Source organism: Megascapheus bottae, chromosome 19 (genome assembly GCF_031878675.1).
Source record: "Megascapheus bottae isolate mThoBot1 chromosome 19, mThoBot2.hap1, whole genome shotgun sequence".
NCBI classification, from domain to species: domain Eukaryota; kingdom Metazoa; phylum Chordata; class Mammalia; order Rodentia; family Geomyidae; genus Megascapheus; species Megascapheus bottae.
Window position 1 is genome coordinate 3,118,744 of NC_143527.1, and position 15,973 is coordinate 3,134,716.

Below are 15,973 nucleotides of genomic sequence, written 5' to 3' on the forward strand. Positions count from 1 at the left end.
TTGCCTAGTATACACAGCGACCAGGGTTCGATTCCTCGGTACCACATACATAGAAAAGCTAGAAGTGGTGCTATGGCTCAAGTGGTAGAGCACTAGCCTTGAGGAAAGCCCAAGGACAGTGCTCAGGACTTAAGTCCAAGCCCTAGGACTGGCATGCTCTGTAGCAAAGCTTTGCTGGGGTAATCAACCTGATAGCTGCAGTTCAAGGAGTGGCCTATCTCCCCTCTGGGCCTTTTGAAGCTGGGTGGAGAGACGCCTCCATCAAGCATGGTGTCAGGATGACTGCACGGACCAAGTGATGTTACTTAGACCCAGTCTTTTTATTTCATGATGAGAATAAAGAGTTGACACTTCACCTCTGATAATGTGACAACTCACATAATCAAGCTCACCCATGAGCTTGGCACCAGTCCTTCCAGTCTGCCTCAAAAAGAAAAAAAAAAATGAGGCCTCTGCCTCTGCTCCAGCTGAAATTATAGGCATGAACCATCACTCCTGATCTGTATCAACTCAATTTTTCCTTTATATTGAAGAAATGATTAAACTATTTTATGCACATGTGTGAAAATGGAAGAGTGAAACTTGAGGTTGGCTCAGGAAATGTGAAGAGTGACGAGGGGGAATGAGGAAGGAGGTGAGCCTGCGTATGTATGGATATGTGGACATGTCAGAATGTAACTCCCTGTACAACTATTTGGTGCTAATAAAAATGTGAAAAAAATCCTCTATTGTAAAAAAAATCCGAACATTTCAGTGTTAAGTTGCCTGACTTAGAAAATACTTTATTTTTGTTGAAGCTTGCTTGTTTTGACTTGCATTGATTTTGAGTTTAGTCACAGCAACTTGCTGTGACTTACTTCATATTGAAAATAACAGGGAATTAAAATGGTACTACTTGGCCAACTAACAGAGGGTTTTTGCCAGTTCAACTCTGACATGCTGCATTTCTCTGCGGTTTTTACATCTTCACATATTTCTAATCCATGGAGGTTCACTTTTGCTTAAGCAAAGGCAGTTGGGACATGATGGTTTCAATTCCCCACCTCCCCATTTTCAGTGACTATTGAATAGTTACTTTTCATTCTTTTGCTTAAGAAGAATATTTGGGATTTTGAAACAAATTTATCATTTGTATACTTTTTATTGGCAATTTGAAGCTATTTTTGCAGCTTTTTTATGGGAAAGAATGGGGAAAAAAACACCACTCTCCTATTTCAGAATGGCTTTAAAAGGGAAATTGAAACCACCTAAAGTTCCTGCAGATATCAAAGGTTCTGTGTGTCAGAGTTGATAGCAATCTACCCAATGCTAGAAGCAAGAAGAAACTGGGGAAGAAGGGCCAAGTTCAGAGCCTAACTCCTGTGCAGCAGTTGCCGCACACTGAGATTTTAGTGTCTTTGGACCCAGCACAATAAGCATATTCAGAGTACCAAGTTCAGTTATATGACTAGATTTACTTTTGTGCTTTCATTCAGCATCCTCAGCACCCCAAATATGTTTTTCAAAATGGTAATTGATTCAGAAGCATCATGTATAGCTAATTTAGCAAAATCAGTCCTATCTCTCACAGATCTATTTACAGTTAGGTCTTGCCTTTAAATGGGGAAACCATCATTAAAAAAAAAAAAGTTCAGGCACTGTGTGTAAATTGAAAGTGTCCTTTTCTCCCTTTCCAAGGGATCTTATAGTCAGAATATTATTTTTCTCAAAGTAATTTATATACATCCGTTTTAGATCCTGGGAGCTGCCTAGAACAAATTCCCACATAATCACATGTAATAGAAATGTGTTATCTCCCTGATCTGGTGGTGGCAATAAGCCTGAGATTAAGAGTTTGGCAGGAGCACAGTCTCTCTGCGGTTGGTCTCCAGGAGAGGCTCATCCTCCTTTTCTTTCACAGCCTGTGGCTCCTGGTAGTCCTTGGCCCTTGGTTCATGGCCACAGTACTTGTCTCTGCTCGGCCTTCAAATCTCCTTCCTTGTTGGGAGCCAGAGGGTGCAGTCAGACTGTCCCTTGAATCTGCATCACTGAGTAAGATAACCACACAAAGAAGTGAGCTACATTGTATTGTGTGAACTCCCTGGCCTTTTTGATTTATTGCTTTATTGGTTTATTGTTTTATGGCCTTGTCCTGCTTAACTGATCTGAGATTTACCTCTTTGAAGAATGTAACCCCTGGCAGTTCCCTGGTTTCGAGAAAGTAGATAAGCCTTGATTTGGAATAAACAAGGCTTCAGTCTTAAGCTCGCAGCCTTCTTGGCTGATGACTTGGGCTGTGGTCCTCCGAACCCCATCTGTTTGTCTCTCTTTATTTTTTCCTAGTCCCTGCCCCCAATTTCAGGAATTCTGGTTTGCTCCTGGCTGGCCCTGGCACTTCCTGGTGAAAATTAGAATGCCCTTTTTTCCTTCTTATTAGGGCACTGGTCTTTGGATTTAGGACCCATTAGAATTCATTACCACTCCCTTTTAACTAATTACCCCCTACAGACCATTTCCAAAGAAGGTCCTGTTCTGAGATTGCAGAAGGAAATGAATCTGGGGTGGAGGCTCAATGCAATCTATTCCTGGTGCATTTCAAAAACACCATGGTGTTAAAAATTAATTCCACATCCCTCACCTCAAGGAGGCCATGTTTGACTTTATTCTCCAATGGCGCTCATCTCCACTGTATCTCATTTCACTGAGAGCTACCCAAACACATCCCCTGATGAAAGAATGTCTGCAGCAATTGGTACTCTGATGTTCTTCCCCCCCTCCCCTCAGCCCTCCCTTCCTCCCTTTTTTTTTTTCTTTTTGAAACAAAGTCTCCCTACATAACCTAGTGATGCTCCTGAGAGCACATGGGGTCAAGGTCTGCTCATGAGATGTGTGGAGAGGCTCCTCTTTGCATGAGGAGTCCTTGTAGTGGGAGCAGGAGGGGTGGGCAGGGTGGAAAGGCAGGGCTTGTGGGTGGTCTGGATGCTGAGTGGAGGGCGGAGGTCCACACCAGGGAACCATTGGCCTCCGTGCCAAAGATACTAACAGTACCCTGACGTCCAGGGCTGAGCTCTAGGATGCCCAGCATCAGCCTCACGGGAACACGGGTCTCCTCAGGTACAGGAAGTGAGGGCAGGGTCAGCATCCCACTGGAGGCACTGTGAAGACACAAGGGCCCCAAGAGGTGAGCATGTTTATCATGAGGAGAGCACTGTGGGGTGTTGTGCCACGTAAGGTGTGCACAGAGAGAAACGTGTACTCGTTCTGTTAGCATGGGCTAAGCCCTGTGATATAAGAACTACCAAGTTCTACCTTTTTTTTTTTTTGCCAGTCCTGGGCTTGAGCTCAGGGCCTGAGCACTGTCCTTGGGCTTTCTCAAGGCAAGAGCTCTACCACTTGAGCCTCAGCACCACTTCCGGCTTTTTTCTATGTATGTGGTACCGAGGAATCGAACCCGGGTCTTCATGCATGCTAGGCAAGCACTTGAACCACTAGGCCAAACTCCCGGCTCAAGAACTACTAAGTTCTTATGCTGCCTCAGCCCCCATTCACAGAGCAGCCTGAGTCTCTAGTGTGACTGGCCTAGGAGGAAATGTCTGTGGGAAGTAGTTAGGATGAAGCCTCATGAATAGAATTAGTAGACTGGAAGTTAGAGATCTAAGAAGGTGACAGACCTGTGTGGCAGTCCAGGTGTCATCCCAGTACTCAGGCTTTGAGATAGAAACATCTTGAAATGCACAGTAAGATCCTGTTTCAGAAACAAAAACCAAGAAATCACAACAAAGGGTAAACCAATGAAGCAATGGTATTCACTAGACAATAGGTTGAAAATGAACATGGAAAGACAGTGAGGAAAGAGGTTAGTAACATTGTCCAAAAACAAATGTACCCTTTATCTGACTGATAGAATTGTAACCTCTCTGTACATCACAATAATAATAATAACAACAATAACAATACAAGAACAAAGCCATGTACTTTTGGCTCGTGCCGGTAATCCCAGCTACTCAGGAGGCTGAGCTCTGCGAATCATGGTTCAAAGTCAGCCCAGGCAGGAAAGTCTGTGAGACTCTTATCTCCAATTCACCTCCAGAAAACCAGAGTGGCACTGTGGCTCAACATGGTAGAGTGTTAGCCTTGAGCTAAAGAGCTCAGGATAGTGCCCGGGCCCAGAGCTAAAGCCCCACAACCAACTAAATAAGTAAATATAAAAAACAACACTAACAGTCTGCTCCTTCCAGAACCTCGCCAGGTGGCACCTTGTGGGTCCAAACCAGTGAAGATACTTATTTTTACTACAGCAATCAAGCAGTATACACCAGCCCAAAGTAGTAAGCCAGAAGTATTAACAAATTCTTCCAGTTTGAGCAACTCCCTTAATACCAAAGACAAGTTTTCAATGAAAGATCATTGAATTTATGCTGTTCAGTTATTAAATGTTGGGAACATTGACGAGCATTTTATTTCCATGTGGGACACCAGTGGCTCATGTCTGTAACCTTTGTCTTTAGACATGATCTTTGTCTACTCAGAGAAAAGATCTGTGGACCATTGCTTGAAGCCAGCTTGGACAGAAAAAATCTGTGAGACTCTTAGCTCCAATGAATAAGCCAAAAACCTTATTATTCTGGAAGACAAAGGGAAAAGAGAAATTCTGGGAGAGAGATTCACGTGGTTGATGTTGATTGACAAGCACTGAAACATGACAATGTGAAGGTGATTGGAGATTTGGACAGAAACTTTGCTGGTCTAGAGGGTAGAGGATGAGTAGAAGTGTATTTTAAGTGGGTTATAGCGACAACACTGAGCAGACATTTGACTAGAGTTGAGTTGGACCCTGAAGGAGAAATAGTTGGGCCTTAGTGACTACTTGAGAAATTGAGAATGGAAAGATCATGATTCAAAGCTGGCTTGGGCAACAAACTTCAGGAAACCTCTTCTCAATTCGTCCCAAGGTATATAAGAGACTGGAATGGGAAGGATCATAAAACCAGGCCAGCCTGGGCAGAAAAGTCCATGAGATCCCCTCTACACAGAGGGAAGTGGAATGTAGTGGTGGTGCATGTCTGTGAAGCAAGATTTATCCTCAAATGAACCAGTGACAAACAAGGCTGGAAGAAGGGCTCAGTGGCATGCTGAGGTTAGGGTCAATTTAGCAGGGTGCCAGGGTCCCACAAACTGCCAAAAAAGGGGAGAGAAATAAAAGCAGGCTTATATTTGGAGAAAACTAACTCAAGATATAGAGAAACCAATGGTGCAAGAGAAAGGAGAAAATTATGATGGAGAAAAGCATTCTTGAAAAGGAGAGTGAAACCCCCTGAACACATTAAAGCAGTAAGAGCAGACTAAAAAATATAGGGCCAGGTACTGGCTTGCCTGTAATCCTAGCTACTCAGGAGGCTGAGATCTCAGGATGAAGTTTTAAAGCCTGCCGGGGCAGGACAGTCTGTGAGACTCTTATCTCCAATTAACCACCAGAAAACTGGAAGTGGGGATGTGGCTCAAGGGGTAAAGCACTAGCCTTGAGCTGAAGAGCTTAGAGCAGTAGGTCCCACAACCAACCAACAAAAAAAAAATCAGTCTTTTTCTGAACTCTGGAACATAACCAAAAGCTACACTAATCCTACAAGCCCTTTCTTAAGAAAAAAAGCTAGACATTAGTGTGGCCAACACTCCCGGCTAGGCTTTGTGGTACTTTAACTTGAGCTATTCTCATAGCTCTCTTGAGTGGTGTGACCATCTCAGTTTGGCAGCTGCTGGGAATAAAATTATTTTAAGCTTCAGAAAGAAAAAAAATCCTATCCTCAGGAAATTGCCCTATATAACCTAACTGAAAATTTTCTGGAAAACTTGTTTACTTGACCAAAATTGTTGTTGCCTCCAAGCTTGCTATGAACTGCCTACCTTCAGAAAGTGTTGTCAAAATTTGTCTAATGTTCATCTACCTGAAGTGGGAGTGATAGCTGGAACAAGTGAAAGAACAAAAGTAACATGTAATTAGTAAATAAGGCAGGAAGAATGGCTTGAATGGCTTCAAGACTGTGTGAACGCCCATGGGAGGATCTAGGAAGGCCCTGACACTTCATCTGGCTGGTCAAGGGGCCTGGCATAGGCGGCAATTGAGGACAAAAGTCAAGCTGTTAGCTGGCTGGTAGATGATGTGTCCAAGCAGTGGACAAACATGATTAAGCACACAAAAATCATGGAATTATTCAAGAAATTCATTAAACCAACAGGATTAACAAACTTAGAGAAGAGGAATATGACTTTCAGATTTAACTTTAGAAAAATTTATTTGGATCATACAATAACAATATCACTATTAAGTCTAACCTTTACTTTCCTGAGTGATACTGCAAATATAAGAGACACAAGTTGCTTTCAACACCGTGACATTATTTTCTTCCACTTAAGATAACTCAAAGAAGAAAAAACAAGATTTTAAAATGTCAAGAAAAAATAAGAACAATGAAAGCAGACATTTTACACCTTAGTGTTTTCTTCATCTGGAAGCTCCCAGTGGAAACAACCACACATATCTCTTGCATTCTTACATTGAGGATTGAACATAATTGTGAAGAACATTTCCTTTACCAACGGCCACAGCTAGTTCTTAAGGAAAAATTATAACATATTACACAAAGTTACAAACATGTCATCTTTTTGCTTGAAATAACATTCATTAATTTGGTCCATGACTCCCCAAAACTTTGCTTTTATCATGTTTGTTCACATATGTACATATACATATTGTTTGTAAATTTTGCTTAATAAACAACGATGTCAGTATTTGCCCACTAACATATCAGGGTCAATGTATTTGAAATTCCAGATCTGCTGAAAACTTTATATTTTTTAAAGTACAAATCCTTTTTCTTCAATGTTGGAGTTAGTCTGTCCATAAACTCAGCTGAATACAGTTCTGTGTTACATACTCTTGTTTCCTGATGACCAAAAACAGTGAATGGCGTTCAAGTCTTCAGAAGCAAACCGGGGTGGAACACACTGTTCTTCACAATGGTCTCTCTGTGGACGGCAAAGCGCAGATGTGGATGATGGGCTAATCTCTTTGACGACTGATGACTGCGGCTCAACACCAATCGTCTTCAATCTTAGCCAAAATGCCAGGCCTAAAGTGGCATTGCTCTAAGCACTATCAATTTAAAACGTTCACAAAATTGTCCCCAAGTCCATTTATTTGCTATGCCTTCAAAAAATGGCCTTTAATCCAGACGTAGTAAGGAACACCAGTCACCCCAGCACACGGGAGGCTCAATTATTCCTATCACTTTGAAGACAGCCTGGTAACAAACACTTGGGTCTTAGAACATGCCTCCTCGCCATACAATAGTCAAGTAAGAGGCCTGTGAAAACAGCTAGGAAAACTTAATTTTGAACAAAAGCAGTTTTTTTTTTCATCAGTAGATTAGCTTTAACTAACAGCAACAAAGAGAAAGCTGATGTTCCTTAAATCTGAAGTTTGATGTACTCAAGAGGTAAAACTGCAGTAGCGTCTTCACTTATTCTCAAAGTTCTGGCAGTGCTCAGACAGTATCATGCCAGCACTTGTCAAAATACCAAGGTCACTGCTTATTTTCTTCCGTACCGCCTTTTCCACTGGCACCCCTCTTGCGATAGCTGTTTGCTCGGCACAAGGTGCAGGAGGGCTCTCGGTCTGCCTCAAAGAAGAGCTTCATGGCTTCCTGGTGTTTGGTGCACATCTCCTGCTCTCTCCCCCTGTTGATGAGGTAAGATCCAGGGCACATCTGGCGGATTATCTGCACCATGTTGCCGAGCTGCAAGTTAGGACGGAGGTTTCGGTGCGTGAAGGTCTTCTGGCACTGGGGGCACGTGAACTTTCGCGGGGAGGGCGGGGAGGAAGACAGGTCGCTGTCTGAGCTCAGGTATTCATCCTCATCCTCCATCGCATCCAAGTGGTCCAGGAACTCTTCAGGATAGATGGTGATTCTCAGGTCGCGTCTCAGGGCGCTGCCATCACTGCGGGGACTTCCCTGCGGGTGCCCCACGGCAGGCGCGCCCATAGCGTTCCCATCCTCACCCCCGTGCGCCCCAGCCCCGTCCTGGCCCTGGAGGTCATCTTCCTGCGGGTCCCCCAGATAGAAAACCTCCCGAATGGAGCCGTCCCACCCGCCCACGGCCCCTCTCTCCTCCTCCTCCACCGGCTCCTCCTCCACCTCCTCAGACTCCGAGTTCTCCTCGTCCTCCTCGTCCTCATCCTCCTCCTCCGACTCGGACTCAGACTCCGAGTCCTCCTCCGACTCCGAGTCCTCCCACTCGTCCTCACCCCACAGGCGGGTCACGCACGCTCGGCAGAAGTTGTGCCCGCAGCCTATGGACACGGGCTCGCTGAGGTAATCGAGGCAGATGGCGCACATGGCTTCCTCCTGGAGCATCTGCATGGGGCCGGGAGCCGAGCTGGGCGCGGCCATTTTACGGCGCGATGGGTGGGAAGCGGTGGCGGCTGGGGCTAGGGGCCGGGGAGCAGGGGGCGCCTTGCAGAGCGGCCTCCGGGCTATGCCGCCGCCGCCGCACGCGGCTGCCGGCTCGGACGCGGGCCTCGCGGGCCCCGCTCAGGCGCCTGGGAGGCGGGGGCCGGGCGTCTCCGCGGCGAGCAGGCCGGGGCGGGTGTGCAGGCCAGGCCAGGCCCGGCTCCGCCGCGCGTGCAGCCCCCACGAGCGGGAGGCCGGGGTCAGCCTCGGCTCCCGTCCGCCTCACGAGCGGGAGGCCGGGGTCAGCCTCGGCTCCCGTCCGCCTCACGAACGGGAGGCCGGCGTGGGCCTCGGCTCCCTCGGCTCCCGTCCGCCTCACGAGCGGGAGGTGGAGGTCGGGGTCGGGGTGAGCCTCGGCCTCGGCTCCGCCTCACGAGCGGGAGGCCGGCGTGGGCCTCGGCTCCGGCTCCGGTCCGCCGCGCGTGCAGGCCGCAGCCAGGCCCCGTCCGTGGCCGCGCAGCCTCCGGGACGGCAGGCAGCGTCGTCTCCTCAGGCGCCGCCGCCGCAGCCCGGGGTCTTTTCTAGGCGAGGCTTCCGGAAGTGACGTCGCCGCCCCGCCCACTTCCGGTGGGCGGCCCGGGCGGTCGGAGGCCGCTGTGGATGGGTGGGCGCGCGCACGGGGCGCCCGGGGCGCACAGGGCGCTCCGTTTCTTGCGGCTGGAGCCGCTGGGTCGCACTGAGCGGCGGCCATCCCTTCCTCGCGGGTCGCCTCGCCCGGGGCTGTGACACGCACTGTGCGGCGGTAAGAGCGGGTTGTCCTCGCGAAGTCACAGAGGAATGGCGGCCGACTGGCGTGGTCACGCTGCGGAAGTCACCGTGCCCGCAGGCCCCAGCCGGCTCCCGACCCGAAGCCTCCCGGCCCGTGCCCTGGCGGATTCTCTTTTGTTTTTATTAGAGAAAACAAGCGAAACGGATGCAGCCAGGCACCCACTGGAGACCGTGCGTGAGCATGGGAGGGAGCATTCGGGGACGTCCGGGAGGGGGACCTCGTCCGCAGGCGCGCGTGCCCATCTGTGCGGCTGTAACCTCCCTCCCCCTCTCTCTCTCTTTAGTATTTTCAAATAAAAATAATTTTTTAACCCATGTGTTGTTGGAATACATCAAGCAGATACTTAGACATCAGCATTGGTAGCTCCCAAAAGACTCAAATAACCAACATATCCATGTTCTGAGGAATGGCGAAGCAACACATTATATATTATGTGATGTATATATGTACCTATATATGTGTGTATGGAATATACACACTCACATACATGTATGCATGCATCTGTACTTGCACATGTACAGATATACACATATGTACACACGAACATCACTCAACATTAAAAAGAAGAAATACGCTGCAATAGGGATGCCTCTTCAGAACTTTATATTAAGTGAAAAAAACACAACAGACATCAAGGTCACACCTATAATCGTAGCTAATGAGGAGGCTGAGATCTGGAAGGCCCTATTTCAAAGTCAGTTGAGTCAGGAAAGTCCACAAGGTTCTATGTCAAACCAGCAAAAGGCTGGAGGCATAGCTCAAGTCATAGAGTACAAGCAAAACTAGTAAGCTGAGCAAGTGCAAGGCCCTGAGTTTACAACTCAGTGCCTGAAAAGAGAGGATAAAGGAAAGATGGTGTGACCCCACTTACATGGGGTACATTGTCCTTACTGTACCAATACCAGAGGAAACATTCAGTCTGGCTCACACTTCGGGACTTTTAGGAATGTGATCTGCCGTACCCTCCCTGTTGATAGGTTAGGGGCCTTGTGGGAGGACTTTCAAACCCAGGCAATCATAAACTTTTTTAAACCAACTTCTCCTTAAGCAAATTTTACCTCTTTGCAAATTTTGGGGTAATGTCTTCTGTAAGTTTACTATTTGTAGGGTTAAGTGTTCTTCTGAGGGACATTCTACGGATCTGAGTCTCAAGGCTGGTGCATGAGAAGGGCAGGCAGGGCCCTCTTCCACTGAATTAGAGACCTGATCCATACAACAGGCAGGATGCTGCTGCGGCCAAGAGGAAGGACGCGTGGCTGCTAGCCTTGGGAGTCCCCAGCCTGTGGGAAGAACCTGTCCACCCAGAGCCAGTGCTGCAGCCACACCCTCCCCCCACACCAGATATGTGCCCTCCAGAGAGGTTTTCCTGGAGGTGTGCCCTGCAGGAAGATCAGGGTGACCTCGCCTGAGGGACAGGAAGAGACAGAAGACTTGGGGCCTGGCATGCTTGGTGTCAGCAGTGTGAGGATTGCCTTAAATGCGAGAACTCCCTGTGAAGATCCTTGGCCTCTTTTTCCAAGAAAACAGCTCAATCTGGAGACTGAAGCCTGAGTCTACAGAAACAATTCAGGAGCAAGGGAATGGTAACTCCTGGGAGAAGGAGGGGCATTGGCATTGTGGCCTAGACAGAGCCTGTTTATGGATGTGAGGCCTGAGCATGCCAGGGAGAGCCTTTCATGGCCCCAAACTCTGAATGATGGTGGCACTCTCTGGTGAATGAGTCAACATAAAGTAATTCTCAACCATAAATCAACTAGAAGGAAGCTGAATAAATTTTGCTTTCCCGGGTTTATTATTTCACTGCTTTTCATAAAATGTACAAAATCAAAATTTTAAAAATACTTACAACATGTATATTGACTTGATGTGCTGTTGTGTTCTAAGGAGCAAGGTCAGACAGTGTAACCTTTTCTCAATAATAAAGTGACTTTCGAATTAACAAAGCCACCACCATCTTTCATCCATGCTTGTAGTGCCAAGATTAAGGTGGTGAAGAGTACCAAATTCTGAAACTGAGTTTTCAAAGACTTTTCTTTTTGGCAAATAAGCTACAGCTAAAGTATTTCGGCTTTTCCAGTTTTCACCTCCAAGGCCGATCAGAGTGTGTATGTAGGTGCAAGGACTGCAATGTTTATTCTGCATTATGCAATCATTCAGGGTTTCAGACTTAGCTTTATGGCTGAGCACAGCTCTTGCAAGGACTTGCATGCCATTGCCAATAACAAATGCTAGGATGTCACTTTTTCCTAAGGAAGCTTGTATAAGAGGTTTCCAAGCCAAATGACAGGATACATTTCTTCCCTGCACGCACTGATGGCCTAGACCTGACCCACGCCCCTGACAAGGCCACCCACGGAGATGCCTTCCTGTGAGAAGGACTGCCATTGGCCAGAAGGCCCACCAGGCCCCAGGTGACCTGAAACTGGCCATTGACATCTAAAAGTTGAACTTGCAAAGTGGAGGTGAAGAAAGATTATATGTTTCCTAAGATTTAGGCCCCCCAAAAAATGGCACCCACGTGTGGGTGGTTAGGAAACTCTAGAGGCTTATAAACCAAACTAAGCCCTGTGAAGCACAGTGATTTGCTTAGTGCAAAGATTTTGGACCAAACTCAACAAACAACAAAGGGCCCATGAAATAGACCAGTTTTATTTAATCAGTGGGTTTCATCCATATTGCTAGTATTCAAAGGGAGATCCTGAGCTTATATGTGAGTGTGGAAGGGGAGGTATGTGTGTGTGTGCATTTGTATTTGTGTTTTTATATGTATTTCTGTGTACGTGTCTGTGTCTCTTTGTGTTTGTGGATGTGTTTCCGTGTGTTGGTATATCTGAATGTATTTGTGTGTATGTGTCTGTGTGTGTTTCATTCCATGGGTGTGCATGAATGCATGTGGATTTGCTTGTACTTGTGGGTACACATGTATAGGAGCACAAGTGTGTCCATGCATGTGGTTCTATGCGCCCATGTATATGTGAAAGCATAGGTGCTCCACTCCCCTGACGTCTACATGCACCAACAGCACGTTCCTTCCCTTGCACACAGCCCCACCACTGTGACAAGTCAGGCCCTGCCTGGAAGGAAGAGAAGTTGGACTGAAACTCCTCAGCTACTGTCTGGCATGTGCACAAGAGAAGGATGGCGACGGAAGTTTCAGGGCCACTTCGTGCCCCTAAAATGCAATTATTCATAGGGACGTAAAATGGCACACTACATCCCTTCACACCCTCTAGATAAGCTTATTGTCTTGGCAGGACTACAGAGACACTGGAGACCTTGGATGTGGGCTGACTTGAATGGCAAATGGGCAATCATTTGGCAAAACAGTGCATTTTCTTTCAAAGTGAAAATAAATTTTCCCAAAAACTCAGGAGTTCCAGGAGTTAAAGATTAACAAAGGGGCTGGGAGTGTGGCCTAGTGGTAGAGTGCTTGCCTAGCATGCACCAAGACCAGGGTTCGTTTCTTTGGTACCACATACATAGAAAAACACCAGAAGTTGTGCTATGGCTCAAGTGGTAGAGTGTTAGCCTTGAGAAAACCCAAGGACAGTGCTCAGCCCCTGGACCCAAGCCCAGGACTCGCAGAAAAAAAAATACAGCCACATAAAGATCCCTACACAAAAGGCTCACAGCAGCTCCACACCCAATCGCCATAAAATGTGAAAACATTTCAGATACCCATAACTGATGAATGGATAAGCCCTGTGAGCCAAGTTTGTCTAGTGGAACAAAATAATACATTGTACGAAAGGAATGGTGACACGAGTCACAATGAGAGGAAGCTCATAGAATGCTCATAGAAGCTCATGGTGAATGGGGCTGGTGTAAGAGACACAGGACATGCGTCTAACCAATGGAAATACCTAGATAAAACAGTCAGACAATGCTTGCCACCAGTGTGGCTCACACCTGTAACCCTAGCTACTCAGGAGGCTGAGATCTGAGGATCAAGGTTCAAAGCCAGCCTGGGCAGGAAGTCTTCATCCCATTCTCAAGTGTCTCTGGCTCCAGCTCTGGGGACAGGTTAGGCCAAGGCAGCTTGGGCCCCCTAGTGTGGGGACTGTGCAGCTGCGCTCAGCTGGCTTTGTCAAAAGCCCCCTCACATTTGCAGGTGGGGAGAAGCCATAGGATAGGATGATGTGGTGGTGTGATGCCCCCAGGAAGCTTGGGGTATGGAGTGTCAGATTTCTCCTGCAAGGCTTTCTTAGCGACATGAAGTTCATGTCTCAACTTTTAATTTTTGTTGGTTGTGGGACTTGAATTCTGAGCCTGGTCACTGTCCCTAAGCTCTTCAGCTACCCTGGAGCTACAGCGCCACTTCTGGTTTTCTAGTGTTTAATTGGATATAAGAGTCTCAGGGACTTTAGTGGCCCTGCTGGCTTTGAACTGTGATCCTCAGATCTCAGCCTCCGGAGTAGCTAGGATGAGAGGTATGAGTCACCAACTCTGGCTCAATATCTCAACTTTTATGTCGATGGGTGGCTGAGGTTTATTTAAGCAATCTCCGTTGCATGCAATGGGTTCCCCTCAATGTTTCTATGCCCGTTTTGCTTTAGTTCGTTTTCTTGAGAGAGAGGGAGCTCAGATCATGATCTTACCTAAAGTCGTCTGTGTAGTTGGGGCATAGATATGTGCCGCAATACCTGGCTTACTGATGGAAATAGGGTCTCTCTAGCTTTTTTCCTCTTATCCATCCAAGTGATTGGGCCAGAGCCATCACATCTGGGCTTTATCACTCTTTCTGTAGGCAACATTAGACAAGAACATCTCATTCTACACAGTGGGGTCACTGACAGGAGTGTGTTAGCCAAATGAGTATGGCTGTCTCAAGTGCTATAAGATCAGGAGGGATAGGTCTTGTGTAAATTCTTCAGGAAGAAAAATATATTCATATACTCACCAAAAATGTTTAACAGATTGAACAGTAACAACTCCATTTGTCTAGGAAGCTACAGAATTTTATTTTTCTTCCAATAATGTGCTACACACTACATGTTTGTATTCTTGCCCTGGGTGACAAGTTCCACTGTCACTGGAAGAGTTCAGAGCCCAGGGGATATGTTCAAATGTATTTCTCGTGCTGTGCTGCGTCGGCATTGCTCAACTTGGCCTCCAGAAATCAGAAGGAAATGTTTTTGTGTTAGAGGCTCTTTCTCAAGGAAAATTCCATAGGGTTTGTGCTGAAAGCTTTCTGATCTTTCAGAGGAAACACACCCATATTTCAACCGTCTATTTAGCAGACGTGTAGACGTGTAAGGGATGACTTGTAGCAGGCAGGCAGGCACTGTGTTTTGTGTATTGTAGGACGCAACCCTATTCTGAGAAGGACTCTCTATTCCTTTGGAAGAAATAAATGAATGCTTGATATGAGGGTCAGAGGTAGAAACCCTTAATTGAAACAAACTGCCCTACTTACAGGACGTGCACCTTTTGTATGGGTGAGTGATTGTTGTGGCATGGATAGGAAGGGTCCTTTAAAAGGCTCCTGGGTCGAAGCTTAGGTCCCCAGTGGTGGAATGAGGGGTAATTGGCTCATGAGGGCTCTGAGTGAGCAATCCTTTCATGGGTTCGCAATCTGGTGACGGGAATGGGAAGGGGTGGTGACTCTTCGGAGGGAGGACAGAGCAGGGAGCATGTCTTGTCCCTGGCTCCTCCTGCCTGGTTCTCCATTTCCTGACTGCCATGAGAGCCTCCTCTGCCACACTCTCCTGGAACCATGACTCTCAGCCCCAGAGCCATGGAACCAGTTGACGCTGCTCGCATGGAGACCTCTGAGACTGGGACATCTACAGGAATCCATTCTGTTTCCCACTGTTTCCCACACTGAGGGAGTCTACAACACAGTGCTCTGATTCTTGAGCACAGGCCCTGAGCTGTAGAATCCTGGGGTTTCTGGAGGAGCCTCTCCGCTGCTCATGGGACTTTGGTCTCAGGTGAGCTAACGTTGCATTTCCTTCCAGGTAAATGAAAGTTCATGCACTGCTGTGTGGATGAAGCGGGCACAGGGCGCACCCCGCAGGCAGGATGGGGTCCTGACAGGCCCTTGCGTCTGAGGACCTCTTCATCCTGGTTCTGGAGAGCGCCATACCCGCCATGTTAAAGCAGTGCAGACGGTTAAAAAAGGAGCCTTTTTTTCATATATTTTTTTATTGTAATTAATAGAAGGGTTACATGATATTTGCCAGATAGAAGGTGCCTTAATTCACATACTTTTTTTACTGTGGGATTGTGATTTTCTTTTCACCTGTGTGTTTATAAGTATATATTATTGTTTTAGTGTCCCAAAGGATGCTTGGTAAAACTGAACCTGCAGATCCGTTTGCTCTGCGCCCCAGGTCTGCTCTCCCCGCCTCGGGCAGGTTTTACGGATCACACTATGGAGACGGGGTTTTCCCTGAAGCCCGGCCTCGGCCCTGCCCGCCCGTCCTCGGCCCTGCCCGCCCGTCCTCGTGGGCCGTGCGTTCCCCTGGCCATTCCACACCGGCTTCCCGCCCTCGGCCGTCCGGGCCCCGTGCGGGGAGGGCGGCCGGGGGCGCCCGGGACGTCCCCGCCTCCGCCTCCGCCCCGCAGTCCGCCGGGGCTCGCCGGGCTCGGGGTCCGGTGGCGGGGGACCCGGCGGGGGCCCGGCGGGCGCAGCCTCCCTCCCGCCCCGCCCCGTCCGTCCCCGCCCGGCCAGGCCCCCGGGCGCGCGGGGCGCGGGCGCTGCGGGCGGCGCGCG

General features: G+C 47.8%; 1 pseudogene; it reads right to left on the minus strand.

Moving 5' to 3' along the window:
* Positions 1 to 7,328: 7,328 nt before the first annotated feature.
* Positions 7,329 to 8,372, minus strand: LOC150049551 (E3 ubiquitin-protein ligase TRIM52 pseudogene; annotated as a pseudogene).
* Positions 8,373 to 15,973: the final 7,601 nt, after the last annotated feature.